The sequence below is a fragment of the Myxocyprinus asiaticus genome, chromosome 40 (assembly GCF_019703515.2).
Source record: "Myxocyprinus asiaticus isolate MX2 ecotype Aquarium Trade chromosome 40, UBuf_Myxa_2, whole genome shotgun sequence".
NCBI lineage: Eukaryota > Metazoa > Chordata > Actinopteri > Cypriniformes > Catostomidae > Myxocyprinus > Myxocyprinus asiaticus.
Window position 1 is genome coordinate 23,095,173 of NC_059383.1, and position 17,591 is coordinate 23,112,763.

Sequence of the window (17,591 nt, forward strand, 5' to 3'; positions counted from 1 at the left end):
CTCCATGCCGAGAAAAGAGATGCTCTGAACCGGGGAGAGCTTGCTGTTTTCCCAGTTGACCCAAAACCCTAGACAGCTGAGGTGCGTGAGCACCAGGTCCCTGTGTGCACACAGCAACTCTCGAGAGTGTGCTAGAATCAGCCAATCATCGAGGTAGTTGAGTATGCGGATGCCCACTTCCCTTAACGGGGCAAGAGCTGCCACTATGACCTTTGTGAAGACGCGAGGGGACAGGAACAGGTCGAAGGGAAGGACCTTGTATTGATACGCACGGCCGTTGAAAGCAAACCGTAGGAAGGGTCTGTGTCGAGGTAAAACCGAGATGTGAATGTACGCGTCCTTCAGGTCTACCGCCGCGAACCAATCTTGATGCCGGACACATGCCAAAATGTGCTTCTGCCTCAGCATCTTGAACGGGAGTCTGTGTAAGGCCCGGTTGAGAACTCGCAGCTCCAAGATTGGCCGCAACCCACCACCTTTCTTTGGAAGTAAGGGCTGTAGAACCCTTTCCTCATCTCGGCTGGAGGGACAGGCTCTATTGCGCCCTTGCGCAGAAGGGTCGCAATCTCCACACACAGGGTGGCGGCATTCTCGCCCTGCACTGAGGTGAAGTGGGCACAGATGCAGTTCCCCTGGAGGAAGGAAAGCCGCGACCGCAACATTGCCATGGTCATGTTCTCGCAATAAGAACATGAACCATCCACGAACACTGCCTCAGTGCCCCAGACACGTGATTCCAGGCCGCATCCAGGAATCACACAAAGACGGAAAGGCATCTTTAAAAAGACGTTCATATCAATGTGTTGCTCTAATAGAGAAAATGTACTCTTTGCAGAAATATATACTCTTTTTAGCACTGTCGAAGCACCCAGGGGCATACTCTGCACTAATCATGCAGAAGGAGAGAAAGCCGCTGGAATGCGCCGTATATCCAACAGCATACGCTTCTTCAAGGTGAATGGACCGGCAGTGGAATTCAGCTCGCTGACACACAACTGCTCGACTCCAAAGAAAAAATCTGAATGAGTGGTTGCGAGCCAGCTCCTTTTATACCCGTATGTCCAGGGGAGTGGCATGCAAATTCCACTCGCCAATTCTCATTGGCCTTTTCTCAAAGATCAGAGGTGTTTGGGGCTCCCAAGAGCGACCCCTAGTGTCACTACATCGACACAACGTCGAGTGAGTGACAGAAGGGGAACTTAAGATTTTCCATCTTAAATCTTGAAATTTTTTGACAATTTTAAAAAGACTGTCAATTTTTAATTAGCTGAAAATGTATCAAAACCCTTCTAAAACCAGCCAACAGACAACGGGCTGGGAGACCAGCTAAAACCATCAAACCAGCTTAGGCTGTTTTTTTTTTTCAGCTGGGTAAAGTTCACTCAAAAATTTAAATTCAGCAATTATTTACTCACCCTCATGTTGTTCTGTATGACTTTCTTCTGTGGACAAAAGGAGATGTTAGGCAGAAAGACAGCCTCAGTCACCATTTACTTATATTGTATCTAATAAATGGATTCAATGAAAGCGAAGAGTGACTGAGACTATCATGCATCTCCTCCTATCATTTCCTTTTGTGTTCCATGAAAGAAAGTCACATAAAAATGTTATATTATATTACATTATATTAGGCCCCATACTCAAACAGATCTTATATCAATCAAATGTTGGTGAAAAACACAGCTCACCTGATGTTTCATGGTCTGGTCTAAAATGTTGTAAGACAGGTAAAATAGCCCTTCTTCTATGGCTCAGGTGATGTCATCTGATGCCATGGATCCCCACGGACAGGGGCGTACTGGCCATCGGGAGAACCGGGACTTTTCCCGATGGGCCGGCTGCGAAACGGGGCCAAATGGGTCGCAATAAGCTGAAATGGGCCGCCGCATTATGCAAAACGGGCCACAAAATGGCGCCACGATATACCGCAGGGGGCAGCGATATACAGAAAAGGACAGCGACAGCGACATCCACCCCTGCCCACAGACAAAAACAAGGTAAAAATATTTCTTAGTATAACGTTTTATTTATTTTTATCTAAAAATGTAATACCACAAATTGTTTCTAATAATTTCTTTTTAATTGATCCTTCACTTTTCAGCAAGATAACTTAATATAGGAACCATTAATCTTAAAGAAAAAAGAAAAAAAGTATATATATAAGTATATAACCACAACTATAAAAAATATAACAAAAACTATCTCAGGCATAATGCTGTCCAACAATCTTAATTATCTCCCTTGCAGTCAGAAAGAGGGGGAAAAAATTATTCAATTCCCTCATTAATACTTTCTGCAATTAAGCATCATGGAAAGGAAATAGCTTTCAAATTCTCATTTTTGCTTTATTACAACTCTGAGGCATTCTGACGCCATTAAATTAGGAGTCTCTTTATGAAAAAGCTTGAATCTCATCCAGATTTTCAAGACTTAACTATACATTAAGAACTCAAGTTAATTATGTTCCAAAATATTAAAACTGAGAATTCCATAACCATGTTGCTCAGCCCATCTCTCTCTCTCTCTCTCTCTCTCTCTCTCTCTCTCTCTCCAGAGAGCTTCATCCTCTTGATTACAAATAACAGTCTTTACAATCACTGTCTTGATTCTAAGAACAATTGTGGGAGCAAAATCAAATGCAGCACTTGAGATAACGAGAACTGCATGGTTAATAAGAATAGTGCACAATAGTGTAAACTGATACATTTTTCTAAATACACACCTGTGATGTTCTTCTCATCTGGCTGTGTGTGTAGGCCTATGCATTTATTTGGCTTCATTTATACCCGGCATCTCTGTTTGGGGTCAAAGTCCCTCATTATGCACTGCATAGTTAAATTGTAAAATAGAAAATCATATGGAAAAAAAAGTTGTTAATTTGCTAAAATGTCTAAAGCTTCAGATGATCTAAAGCTTTTGGGATGCCTTTGCTGTGACAGAGCATGTTGATATGTGCTGTTCAATAAAGCTTTGCTCATGTTTGGGTCTAGAGAATGGATGGTGGGACACCAAGTGTTGGAATTATATTTCATATTTTCTGATACATAAATGCATAACTTGTAAACACTGCATAAATAGACAAGAATCATTGACAAATCAGTAAATTAAAATTAATGTAAAAAAATACAGTTTAAAAATATGTATTAAATTCATAGAAATGCAATATTTGTGTCCAAGTTGGTTTCATACAGTTTTAAAAAAATATATATAACATTTTCCTCAAAATAAAAAATGGATTTAATGAATAAAAAAAAAATGTCAAGTGGTGTAACCATCAAATAAAAGGTATTGAAATACTTTCCTTGCATTTTGAATTTATATGTTTGAATTTTCAAAAAAGGTTTCAAACATATTTTTTGACAAATATCATGAATATTTGAGTCACGAATATAAAGAAGTTTTCTTAGGGTTACTCCCCATGTTTTTTTTTTTTTTTTTTTTCATATGGCAACAGAATGGTTACCTGCATGTTGGTTACACCACCTGACTGAATTGTTGGGCAAAAATCTCTCAAATATTAATTATATTTAATTAAAAAAATTTTTTTTAAAAAAATGTTATGTTTTTAAAAAAATAAATAATAAAAGATTATTCCAGACTACTTAACCCAGAATTATTTTTTTCAATAATTTCAGTTTTTTTTTTCTTGTCTCCGAGTTGTTTTACCTCTTACTGTAGAATTGTTTTATTATTATTTTTTATTTATTTTTTTTACTTTAAGCCCCAGAAAAAAAGAACTAAATGACTTAAAACTCAGAAATTAAATTTTTTCATCATGGTAGAGGTGTAATACATTTTAATGTTTTTTTTAAATAACTTACTAGATCCAGCCCAATTAAAAAACAATTTCCCTTACATTCTCACTTAATTAGCGGCTTAATGCTTTTGCAAAACCATATGTACATAATACATAATTGTAATTCTCATTTATCCTCTCCAGATGTTTCTCATTGTTTTTATTAATATATTTTGATAAATATTTGTTTTCCCAGAAATAAGTCACAAATTTACAACAATAAAATATCTCTCAACACTGTGAATACAATAGAAATAGCATTTCACATGTACCCACTCACCCTAAAAATTCCTCTAATTTACACATTGGTCAGCAGGCAAACGTGCACCCACGAACAAGGAAATGAAAGGTTTGACAGAACTGATTCATTAAATAGTGTGACATAAAATGTCACTGTCTGCACATCATTATGAAACTCCAATTCTCAAGCCCTGGTCCACTGCATTCTGCTTTGTGGCTGGATCGGTGTGTTTCTGGCCTTCAAAATTAATCAGTTCTCATGCAGTGAGCTGACTGGTGAAATAACAATGGAGCAACAGCACTAATGATCCAGGCAGCAGTCATTTTGAGTGCAAAATAAGCTGAAATACTTTTGAGCAGCTGAAAGCTCATGTTGAGAACTCTCAGCATCTGTCTGTTTCCAGTCAATGATTTACCTTAATTTTCAGTGAAGTGCAGAACATTCTCCTGGCTAACAACAGCTGCTTAGTCCAGTATCACAGCAAAAACTTTGTTGCCATGATGACAATGCTGTAAACAACTTTACAGCTCAAATAACACACAAGTTTTAACTAAATAATTAATGCTAACACTTTACAATAAGGTTCTAATTGTTCAAATAAGTTAACATTTGTTAACATGAACAATACTTTTACAGCATTTATTAATCTTGGTTAACGTTAAATTCAACATATACTAATGCATTTTTAAAATCAAAAGTTTTATTTGTTAACATTGGTTAATTCAATAAGAACTAGCATAAACTAACAATGAACAACAGTTTTTATCACATGCTGTGAAAAGTATATTGTTAATTGTTAGTTCATGATTCCTAATGCAGTAACTAATGCTAATGAATGGAACCTTATTATAAAGTGTTACTGAATTTAAGAGCTTTTCTTAAATTATCCGCTTCAAATTTCTGCCTTTAAACCCTCTAAACATTGGCCCTATTTACTTCCATTATAAATGCCTCACTGTAACCTCGATTTTAACTTGTATTGAATCCGGACTATTCCATTAATTGTTTGTATCTATTACATATTACTTTGTTACATTCCATCTAGGTGAAAGGACACAACATAAATGTGACACTGCAGACAAAGTAAGCTGTTGGTCATAATTTATTGAAATTGAACAGCAAAAGAAAGAAGCAAAAACTTCAGAGATGAGTATTGGCTAAAATAACAAACAAAAGACAATCCAACTCTCTGGAAGAAAATACATTTTCATAATCAAGAAAATAAAAATAAACCAAAATACAAAGAAACTTCCCTAAATCCTTAACTTATTACAAAAACAGGAGAAAAAATATTACAGAGGAATAAGAAAATGGCCCTCATCTTCTACAGCTTCCTACTTTACTGTCTAGGGTCACAAAGGTACCTAAAGAAGAGTTGTAACTCAATAGCCATCACAAATGTCTAACTACGAAGTTAGCTACACATGTCAACACTAAACTAGACATTGGCTCACAACATCAACAGACACAATTCACTGTGATCTGCATTTATTTCATAAACATTAACAGACTCATACAAATGAAATAAGCAACACATGATTATTGTCAATTTTCCTTCAAATCACCTGTGATTCTGCTAACTAAACTGAGTAAAAGTCACAATGGTATAAACAGACACACTGAACAATCCATTCTGTTCCTCACAATTCCAGTTAATCTAAGTCTCAAAACCCCAAAAGTTGGAATCCAGCAATCATTTGATCTCCTCCAGAGAGGCACTCAGTTCTGAGGTCTCCTATAAAATATAAAAATCTTTACATACAGCATAATTAAAGATATTAAACAGCACACACAAACATGCACCAAATAATAAAGAGGCTCTGACAGCAAAAGCAGAACTGTCTCGTCTTTGGTCTAAACTTTTATCTATTTGTTTCAAAGTGTAGCTATAAAAGCAGTCCATAATCAATGATTTCATGTTTACCTCTAGTTTCTCAGTCACTGGTTTAGCCGGGAGAGATTTCTGTGGTGTGTGAAAGGCCTGTGGCGGGAGGTCAAAAACAGACATCAGAATCCAATAAGAGAATTTTTAAACAAACATTCATTTTTCTGGCATGGTGGGGATGTCCAGTGGCTTCTAATGTTTTCATACTGAGCATATATTTGTTTGTGCCATAACCCTCACCCCTACCCTTAAACCTAACCTTCAGAAACCTTTTTGGATTTTTAGATTTTTGAACATTATTTGGTATGTTTACTAAGCTGGTTTCCTAATGGGGACTGCTGGGTGATTTCAGGTTGTGCCTATACCATATGTCCCCATCATGTAGACATAACTATGTGTAATTTTAAAATATAATTCATTTAAGTAATTTTAAACATGAGGGGGGAGGGTCTGTGTGGGTGCCTCGTGCCACCCCCCACAAGATGCCGCCCTCGAAAACTGCCCATGTCGCCCATGCCTAAATCCGCCACTGATCGTTACATCTTTTTTTTTTATTTCAGTACTGACTTGGTACCAAAGTATGGGTACTTTTAACAACACTTGCTGGTGCCAGATGGGTTGGTTTGAGTATTTCTGTAACTGCTGATCTCCTGGGATTTTCACACACAACAGTCTCTAGAACAGGGGTCAGCAACCTTTTTGACATGGAGTGCCATTTTTTTATTTTATTTTTTATTTTATTTTCATGGTCAATGGCTGTGTCAACACCCCACGGAGCATCTTGTGAAAGTGCATTAATGAAAGAAAACCAGTCCTTTTGTACAAAATGAGTTAGCACAGTTAATGTCACAAATTTGCTTATTTGATTACTGATTACAAAATTGTGTGGAATCTTAAATATTTCTTATATTATGTCATACATTTTTCAAAATCACGCAGAGGGGTAATTACTAGCAGGTAAGCAACAGCGAGCGAGGAGCAGGCTATTTTACTTATATGAAGTTTTTCGCACCTGCATTGTGTGTACTTAACTACAGTTTGGGGACATCTTGGGGGATCTTGAGGTAATTCTTCCTCATGATCATGCAACCTGATTTCATGAGCTGAATGGGAGATTAAACACTATTAAGGTGTGACGAGACATTCGCGCATCACAAGCCGATCAACTATTTAGACCCTTTTGGTGAATCGCACCTGCAAAATCCAAAAACTTTATTCCCAGGTTTCATTTATATTTTTTAATTTATATTTTGAATAGACTCTGATTTTTGAACCCCACGATGTGGGTTTATATTTTCTCTTTTAATCGTTCTCTTTAATGTCATTTTGAAAGTGACCATGGTTTAAGGGTGTACCTGTATGCAAAATCTCAAGGATTAATAGTGGTGTTGTCCTTATTACATCACATGTTGTTCTGAAAGCAAAAAGAAACAAATGAAACATGGAGTGTAGGCTGTCATGCAGCCTGACTGAAGCAAAGCGGGCGTGTTTCACGCAGTTAACTGAATGACTTGCCCGCGCTACACGACTCTGTTTGGTATACTGCAGTCTCGTCACATTTTAACGTTTAATGTTTAACGAGAGATCTTCATTTAGAAAAATAATATATATATATATAATATATATAATATTTCTAAATGAAGATGTCCTAAAATGTCCCAAATGGAAAGTTTTGTCAAATTTAGCTCACTTTGAGGAACAAATTTGTCCCCAAACTTTAGTTAAGTACACACACACACACACACCCACACACACACATTATTTGACAACATCACTAGATGGTGCTGGACAGCTGTAAAAAATGATGAAATGACAGAATCCTGCTCTTACCAATAGAGACATCACCCCCTTTCAGGCACAAGTAATGTTATGTCATTAGCATCTCAAAGATGTGAGTGTGGAACATATGGGTCATAGTAGCCTGTGGGTTGTTGCGTTTATAATGGTATTCATTGGATGCAGTACAGACAGTTACATTGGATCCGAACTGTGTCCATTACCTTTTTGGCTTGCTGTACCTCATCTGTGGACTTGGACCTATTTTTGACTGTCTGTTTTTGTGGAGAGATTGCGGATACCTTGGGGGAATGAACATAAGATAAAGGTTTAGCCCAGGAACATGTAGCATTTGAATATCTATGCCTTTTATCATTTTCACTGTTTTGTGAGATACTTTGAGCAGTTGGCTCATTCTCTACATACTTTATTCTCTGTCCTCTCCATGTCTCAGCTCTGATCCGTCGAGATGGTAAATCAGCTGTTTCCCTAGGCAATGTAGTCAACACTATCAGTTCCCTGCAAATATAACAAAGAAGAACAATATAATTCATTATGGAATCAAAGCAAACTGTGATAAAAAAAATACAGCAAGAAGCATTTCATTTCAGACTATCTTTCAGTTTTTTTGATAGGAAGTTATCGTGTCAAAATGTATCAGTAATCGGCCCTTAGAGATTATGGGGCTGCTCAGTAAAGCGAGGGTCTTTGTTAGAGATGCTGGTTCATTTTCATCACGTTTTCTGCCATGTCTGTAGAATATTTGTCACCAAACAAAATTATTCTAAATTGCTTCTGGCAGTAATCCCATAAAAAGGTAGGTGTAGCTGAGATTGAGACACCATTTGTGAGGCAAAAGTGAAGCCGGAAAGGCACATTGCAAATGCATAAAATGGCTCCCTGGAAACTGCATATCAACACAATGCAACATTTGCATAACCCAAAAGCTGAAGGGGGTTTCACCCAGGGCGCCATACAAGCTACAACCGCTACTGCTGTATAATATAAAACAGATAGTTCTGACTCTAATTATTGATTGGACAAGCTGCATTCAAAGCTGTTGTAAAATGACTTTAAACCCAAACCTATGGCCGCGCACTATACATACTGTACCTGTAAATTAGCCCAACTGCAAACTCCTACAGTTAGGATAATAAACTGTATTAGAGGAATTGTATTTCAGATTATTAGTAATGATAAATTATTTTATTAGTAGCAAATTATCTGATATAATGAACAGGAATAAATCGTATGCTCTAACCCAATCGACCCTGAATCGAAGTGCCTTCCCCGATCAGACATTTTTTATCAAATCAAAATTGTTTGCCTTTCCATGTTGCATCATTTACAACTAAAACTGCATCTCGCTTTTTGGCGCCACCCCGTGGACATTTCACCTGGAAACTAGTTAACAACACTTCCAGCTTCAGCCTCTGGGGGCAGTGGTTTAAATTTCTGTAAGCACAGACTGATTTCATCAGCAGAACTTTCATCTGGAGTCCTTCTACCAGGAGGACCCTTCGAAATTAGCATAAAATAGCATAAGACAGTGGTCCCATAGGCATTCTATGGCAGCACACTGGCAAAGAGAGAAGAGGCCTTTTTTTTTTTTATGTCTATGGAAGAGATGCTTGAGTGTTCTGAATAAACTACTTTTGTGAGAAAACAGCTCATCACTTAATTAACTGACTGCCTGTCTGCTAATCTTCAACATGTTTTACACTAAAGAATCCTTTTAGAATGAACTATGTGTGGAGTTTACTGCGATAAAATTGCTGTTTTATAAGAGATTGACAATTTTGCTAGAGGTAGGTGTCAGTTTAAAGCTCTTCCCATTCATTTGTGTGGTATTTGCAAACTGTGACTTACTGTTGTAACACATTTACATTTACATTTTAGCAGATGCTTTTATCTGTAATTTGTCATACAAAAGTCAACAATATCTGCAATATTGCACTGCCAAGCTCTCAAAGTGGCTGGAGTAGTATAGATGCTAGAATAGAAGAAAGAGACAGACAAGAATAGTTTTTTTTTAAAATTATTGTTAAATAGTAAGTGCATTTAGTGTGGACTATTTAAGTGCTCGTTGAACAGATGTGTTTTCAGCTGGTTCTTGAATGCTGAGATGGTATCAGCAGATCGTGTGGAGGTTGGAAGCTCATTCCACCACAGAGGAACAGAGAAAGTGAATGATCGTGAAATAGACTTTGTGCCCCTTTGCGACGGGACAACCAGGCGCCACTTGTTCTTTGACTGCAGAGAGCTAGTTGGAACATAGACCTGGAGGAGTGAATAGAAGTATGAGGGCACTGCTCCATTGGCTGTCCTGAAGGCCAGAGTCAAAGCCTTGAATTTAATGCAGGCAGCTACTGGTAGCCAGTGGAGTGAATTCAAGAGAAGGGTGACATGAGCCCTCTTTGACCGATTGAAGACCAGATGCACTAAAGCGTTCTGGACCATCTGCAGTGGCTTAATTGTGCTAGCCGGGAGGCCTGCCAACAGGGCATTACAGTAGTCCAGCCTTGAAATGCCCAGAGCTTGGACCAGGAGCTGTGTTGCATATTCTGCCAGGAAAGGTCTGATCTTCCTGATGTTGTAAAGCATGAACCTGCAAGACCGAGAAGTTGATGAGATGTTGGCAGTGAAGTTAATCTCATCATCCACATTTTCCTACTTCCTATTAGGAATAGTGCAATGGAACACACCTTTAAGTCAAACTTCCAGCTTGGAAACTTGTGCAGAAATGTTCAACTCCGATTTCACTCATTGTGGGTGCATGACGTCAGGCAAACATGTTGGCACTCAGGGAGATGTATAAAGTTAATGAAAAAATTTCACTTTTATTAAATAATACCTATTAATAAAGGGTTCGCCTTATGCAATTAAAGATTCTATTGGACCCCCTCTAGATTGTATAGGCTTGATCTTAAAGACACACCCACCTGCTGGTGATGTCAGTCAGAAGATGGAGACACAGCCCATGTTTTTTGGGGGTGTGTTAAGATCCAAGAATTTTGGTTGAAGGTTCAGAGTTTTATATGTGACGTTTTGGGCACTCAAATTACATTCTGTCCCAGACTCTGTATTTTGGGCGATGGGGCGGTCATAAATTCGGGGTATAAAGAGAATCTGGTTCTGACCAGCATTATGATTGGCAGGCAAATTATTTTAAGGGGATGGAAGTCGGATGGAGCGCCCTCATTTCTGGAGTGGTGTGCGGAGATGGGGAGGGTGGCTGCTTTCGAGGAGATGTCAAGCAGAAGGCTGGGGGTTCGGAATTTGTTTGATAGGAAGTGGGGCATTTACTTAGTGTTTTGGGGAGATTTACAGGGAGGGGCTGTGGAGACAGATGTTTATTTTTAATTATATATGATTATTATATTTTCTTTTTCTTTTTTTCTTTCTTTTTTTTTTTTTTTGTGTGTATTCTATTTGTGACCACAGGGGTGTATGTTGGGGGTCAGGGTGGGGTTGGTGATTGGGGAGGGGGAGAGGTATTAGGGGGTTAAATGTTAAATGTTGAATCAATGTATATATGTTGTGTTTTTTATTTGTTATATGTCTATGACTCAATAAAAATGTTAATTGAAAAAAAAAGAGTAATAATACCTATCAATGTGTCAAAGTTGCTGCATTACATGCTTATACTGCTTTTTTCTTATTGTACACATTTACAACAAATGCTTGCATTGTTTATCAATGTGGTTGCTAAGAGACATCTCTGGTGATAACTGAATACCTGCTAAGCTAATGGAAGGATTGCAGTTTTGTTTGTTTACATGTCATCCTCATAGCATCAGGAAAAAGAATGCCTTTATATGGTTGGAGATCTCTGATTTTGAATGGAATGCAGCGTAACTACAGGTTCATTTCAAATAAGAGTAAACACATTGTGTCGACCAAAGTGTTTCTGGTGTAGTGAATTATTGGCTGCTAAAAGCATGACTAAAAATTCAAAAGACATTTAGAAACCAAACACTCTTACTATGTATAAAGACTGTAATGTAAATCACACAGTTGCTGTTTTTATGCATTTAAAAATTTCCAATTTTACAATTCAGCCTATTGTATGTCATGTATACTTTTGCATATTATTGGGGCTGTGCAGTTCATGCCATGGTAATATTAATACATTTCACTGTTTGATTTTAAGGACTTTTTTGTTTAGTTTTGTATGATAAACAATTTTGGTACTTTGGTCACCTTTTGATGTCTGATGTCAAATCTGGGTCCTGAAGCAAAGAGCAGCACTGTATAATGGATAGAGAGTAAACTGTGCAAAACTCTACATAATAGAGAAAGGGAGGTTAAATTCTTTTGAAATGTGCACTAGAAATATGAGAATGGAGTGTATGTAAACTTCCAAATACTCTCCTTGTTTAAATAGTATTAGAGAGCAGCACTTCACAGACTGAGGTTAGTCTGACCTCAGACATGAGTTGTCAGCAGCAGATGGCAGATGGTGAATCATCAAATCATCAGTCCTCACAAAGCATATGAAAGGTGAGTGTCTGTTGTGTGTGTGTGTATTTGCTAGCAATTGAGAGACTATGAGAGTGAGATAGATGTATGTCCACAGAAAAAGCATCCATAATAATCAGCATTTAAGTGTAATTAAAAAAAAAAAATGTGCTGTGGAAGCAGCCATTCAAAATCCCACCCAGGACTGAGGCCAATTAGGACTCATTTCTCTCCATTGCATCCCCAGATGGTATTGCCATGGTAACAAGCCAGTACCAGGAGCCTGACAGATGAAGGAATGAATGTGGCAGGCAGTGTCCCTCCATGGTGGATTTAAATTACAAGGACCCCTGTATCAAAATGTGATTTTTCATCTTTCAATAAGTAAGACTATTGAAACTTTGAACATTAGGAACTGCCCACACTGCAGTTTAAACAAGCTATTGAGTTGATTCATATAAGTATTGGAAAATGATTACCTTGACTCATTCATGTTGCCTGAACCTTTGTGATTACACTGAATCATTTGCATTGTTTGACTTTACCCTTTGTCTTGTCCTTTGCTTCTTCTTTTATGAGTAATTCATAGTCAAGTAAACTATAAGGATGAAAGACAATTACGTTGCATAAACCAAGTCAAATACAATCAAGTGATTAATTTCTGATCTGATTTGAGCATGGTGTGCACAAACTTTAAAAATGTTAAATGTTTAGAAAGACTTGCAGGAGATTTTTATCGTAGTTTGGGTCAGGAAGGAACTTGAACACTCTCACAATCTAATAGACGACAGGAAATGTGTTTAATGTTGAGTTGTTGTTATCTTGAATTTTATCTTACAGTGTAGTTTAGTCATTGTGCAGTCTGTCAGGTTTAGAAGGCAGACATCAAGTGACATCTTAATTTATTCATGTAATTTTGAGATGGCATGACCATGATTTGGATGATGCACATTATAGAAAAAGTAAGATTTACAATATTACACAGCTTCAGAGAAGTGAACTTTCTCTTTGTGTCAATTCAACATTTAAGTAGAACTTTTAAGCAGTCATTTGTCATTATGTCAGATACAGTGTCAGCCAAGCCTAGAATCACTGTTTAATACACAGGGGTGTAAAGTAATTGAGTAAAAATACTTAAGTATTATTTTTGGGGATTTGTACTTTACTCGAGTTCAATTTAAATGGAATACTTAAAAATAAAACTTGAAAAAATAGTACTTTTTACTCCTTAAAATTTTAATTATACTTGAAAAATACTCATTATATTTTTGCAGATCATTTTCTTTCATCTTAAGCTGGCTCTACACTAGCATTTTACAATGATTTTCAGGTGTTAGCTTTATTAACAATCACTGGCCTGGTAGAGGGATACAGAGCGCCCATTAGCACCTCTCAGCAGATGGTGTTACTCACTTGACCATTGGGACTCCCTGCTGAGTTAATAGCTTCAAGCACTGAAAAAAATTTTTTTTTTTTTTTTTTTTTTTTTTTTTTGAAAAATCATTCTGTCACTGAGAAGAACTGACAAGATGACAAGCTGATCGGAATTTTTTTTTTTTTTATCATACTCAGCTGCATGTCATCACAAACTCTGATTAAAATCCATAGTGATTCTGTCATTCTGCAGAAATAATGCAAAATCAATTAATCAGGTATAAAAGTAACCTTGATGGACATTTTACAGTTTTGGTGCATTTTAAAATATAACCTTGTGAAAGCCAACCGAACCATGAAGAAAATGCAACATTGTAACTGTTTTAGCAAGTCACTCTATTGCAATTGCAATTTTACTCATGTTGTTATTTAGGCGAGCTCCACGTGACACAGATCAGAGAGGGGTAGTTGCGGTGAGTCGTTATGTGTCACCCCTCCACCATTTTTAATCGGCAAGTGTGTCATACCTCTGACTGAAGAGAGCGAGATCTCAGCAAAACAGTCTGCATGTGTGACACCCTCTGCCAAAACTAGTTGTTTTGAGTCTGCTAGTGTAGAGCCACCTTTACTTGACTGAAGCCGCCTTTTCACTGTATCCAACAAACGATAGATGACAGACCAGAGGTCAGTCATTTCAAATGGAGTTTCGCACAGCAGCTGTGTGGAGTTCCGACCATCTGCAGAGGCAGAATTTCGGATCTGATTTGAGCTTCAGATATGCTGAAATATTTGTGCGAATAGACCATATGTGACCGTCTGACTGAATGTGATGTATTCGTTAAAAACTAAAAGCACGAAGTGAGAAACACTGACAGCTCTTGTCCTAAACTTTATTCTAAACGCCTGCTACTTCTACAGATTAGACAGTTATGAAGTCAGAAATGATCATTCATGTTGCAAATATATATATAAAAACAAAAGGCTTTTGTAATTAAATGTGTACATGTCATTTATTTCTACACTTGCCTTCATAGTTAAATAATCTCTATGAATTTTTACTCCCTATTTGCTGTATTATTTTTGTTGTTGTTGTTAGGCAACTTTTAATTATAATAATTACTATTAAACCAGCAACATTTAAATAATAATAAAAAAAACTACCTCCCTATCCTAATCCTTAAAACTAAGCCTAACTGACAGTGCCATAAAAAGCAAATGTGAGATGAAAAACACAATTTCTGAAGCAACCACGTCATTTTGTGGTGCTTCTATGACACATTGACTCACATGCTCTTCAGGGCTCATACCCCAGCCCTTTGCATCGCATACTGTATGCAACACACTATCAGCTGAGCTACCACGCAATTTGATCACACTTAAACAAGCTTTTAAATGTAGTTCATTATGTAATGCAAACGTAAAAGCAAGTCATGCGCTACAGTACGTGTTTAGATGTCATATGATAGCATTGTGTGAGGAATAGAGCGAAAAGTGTTTATAAACTGATAATCTGATGTTTTATTTATGATTTGAGTGAAAGGGGATAAAAGTCATTGTTGCTTTGTTAGCGCCTCTAGTGTTTATTCCACCAGGAAATTGCTGTGTTACGTACAACAGGCCACATAAAAATCATTCTGCAAAAATGTAGTTATTGTAACATAATTCTATAACCAGGTTGGCAAATGCCATCGGAGACAGTAAAAAGGTGACTTAACAAACCAATCAAATTTAACAACATTCTCTCTCACACAATTTCCTCTCTTGATTTCATGCTAGCTAGAAAAAAAGTTACTTTTTACTTTTTTAATACTTAAGTACAATTTAATGTGAATAGTTTTTTACTTTCACTCAAGTATGTTTTTGGTTAGATACTTGGACTTTTAATTGAGTAAAATTTCCACTCAGTATCCATACTTTCACTTAAGTATAATTTCCAAGTACTTTTTACACCCCTGTTAAAAGATCATAACATTTTTTTTGTATAATAAACTGCCTGGCCAAAAAAAGTTGCATACTCTAACATTTCATTGGACCGCCTTAAGCTTTGATTATGGAGCACATTCGTCATGGCATTGTTTTGAAAACTTGATGCAACGTCACAACATTTACTTCCATCTAGAGTTGCTCTAATTTTTGGCCGAGATCTTGTATTGATGACGGGAGAGTCGAACAACTCCATAAAGTCTTCTCCAGCACATCCCAAATACTTTCAATGGCGTTAAGGTTAGGACTCTGTGGTGGCCAATTCATGTGTGAAAATGGTTCCTCATGCTCCCCGAACAACTCTTTCACAATTTGAGCCTGATGAATCTTGGCATTGTCATCCTGGAATATGCCCGTGCCGTCAGGGAAGAAAAAAATCCATTAATGGGATAACCTGGTCATTCTGAACATTCAGGTATTCAGCTGACTTCATTTTATTGCCGCATAACGTTGCTGAGCCTAGACCTGACCATTTGAAGCAACCCCAGATCATCACACTGCCTCCAGAGGCTTGTAGTGGGCACTATGCATGACAGGTGCAGCACTTCATGTGCTTCCCTTCTTACCCTGATGTGCCCATCGCTTTGAAATAGGATAAATCTGGACTCATCAGACCACATGACCTTTTCCATTGCTCCACAGTCCAATCTTTATGCTCCCAAGCAAATTGAAGTTGTTTTTTACGATTAGCCTCATTAACAAGTGACTTTCTTGTGGCCACACAGCTGTTTAGTCCCAATCCTGTAAGTTCTCGTCACATTGTGCATGTGGAAACGCTCTTACTTTCACTATTAAACATAGCCGTGTGTTCTACTGTCAATTTTTTATGATGTGACGTCACCAAGTATTTTAGTGATCTCCATATCACGATCATTTAAGATTTTTTTCCGACCACATTTATTCAGCGAAGCTGAAGGTTCACCACTATCCTTCCAGGTTTGATAACGTGTTGTACAATTCCTAACCCAATTCCAGTGATTTCAGCAATCTCCTTAGCAGATGTTTGCTCAAGATGGCGCCGAGTATGGCTGCTGCGTTGCGAGCTCTAACCCAATGTTGCAGTTTTTTGTCTGTTTTGTCTAATATTCTTATGTTTTTTTGTCTTGGATGTTGTCTGCCTTATTGTCTACGATATACAAACACTTTTGGACATTGGTTCTGCAATAGCACACCAAAAACTGGACTTTAAATACCTTAATGCCGACTAAAACTATACGGATTTACCCTAACCAGAAACCATGGATTAATAGCGATGTTTGTGCGGCACTTGATGCACGGACCTCCACTTTTAATTCCGGGAAAATGGAGGCGCATAAACAAGCCAGTTATGCCCTCCGCAAAACTATTAGAGCAGCCAAACGCCAGTACAGGGACAAGATTGAAGGACAGTTCAACACCACTGACTCTAGAAGATTGTGGCAAGGTATTAATATCATCACGGACTTCAAAGGGAATAAAAAGTCAGCCGTGAACACCGCTGCCTCTCGCCCGGATGAGCTAAATATTTTTTATGCTCGTTTCAAGGGAAATATCACCGCCCTCGTGGAGAAAGCTCTCGCGGCCAAAGCTCTCGCGGCCAAAGCTACAGAGGTTAGATCACTCCGTCTCTGTAGCGGATGTAACCCGATCCTTCCGACGGGTGAATATCTGTAAAGCTGCGGGTCCAGATGGCATTCCGGGCTGCGTCATCAGAGCGTGCGCGAACCAACTGGCTGGTGTTTTTACGGACATTTTCAACCTTTCCCTCTCCTTGTCTGTATTCCCCACATGCTTTAAAATGTCCACTATTGTGCCTGTACCAAAGCAATCCAAAATCACTCGCTTAAATGACTGGCGTCCTGTTGCTCTGACCCCCATCATTAGCAAATGCTTTGGGAGACTAATCAGAGATTACATTATTTTCCTCAAAATTCTACAAACAATACCCCATTATGACAATGTGAAAGAAGTTTGTTTGAAATCTTTGCAAATGTATTAAAAATAAAAAATGAAAAAAAAATCACATATACTTAAGTATTCACAGCCTTTGCCATGACACTCAAAATTGAGCTTAGGTGCATCCTGTTTCCACTGAT

General features: G+C 37.7%; 1 long non-coding RNA gene across 1 annotated transcript; it reads right to left on the reverse strand.

Moving 5' to 3' along the window:
- Window positions 1-5,133: 5,133 nt before the first annotated feature.
- LOC127430401 (uncharacterized) lies at window positions 5,134-12,177 on the reverse strand. The gene is made up of 5 exons (XR_007895442.1): window positions 11,902-12,177; window positions 8,125-8,217; window positions 7,923-8,000; window positions 5,962-6,018; window positions 5,134-5,772 (listed from the first exon to the last, which is right to left on the reverse strand). It is a non-coding gene; the product is annotated as an uncharacterized LOC127430401 (long non-coding RNA).
- Between the last annotated feature and the right edge of the window lie 5,414 nt (window positions 12,178-17,591).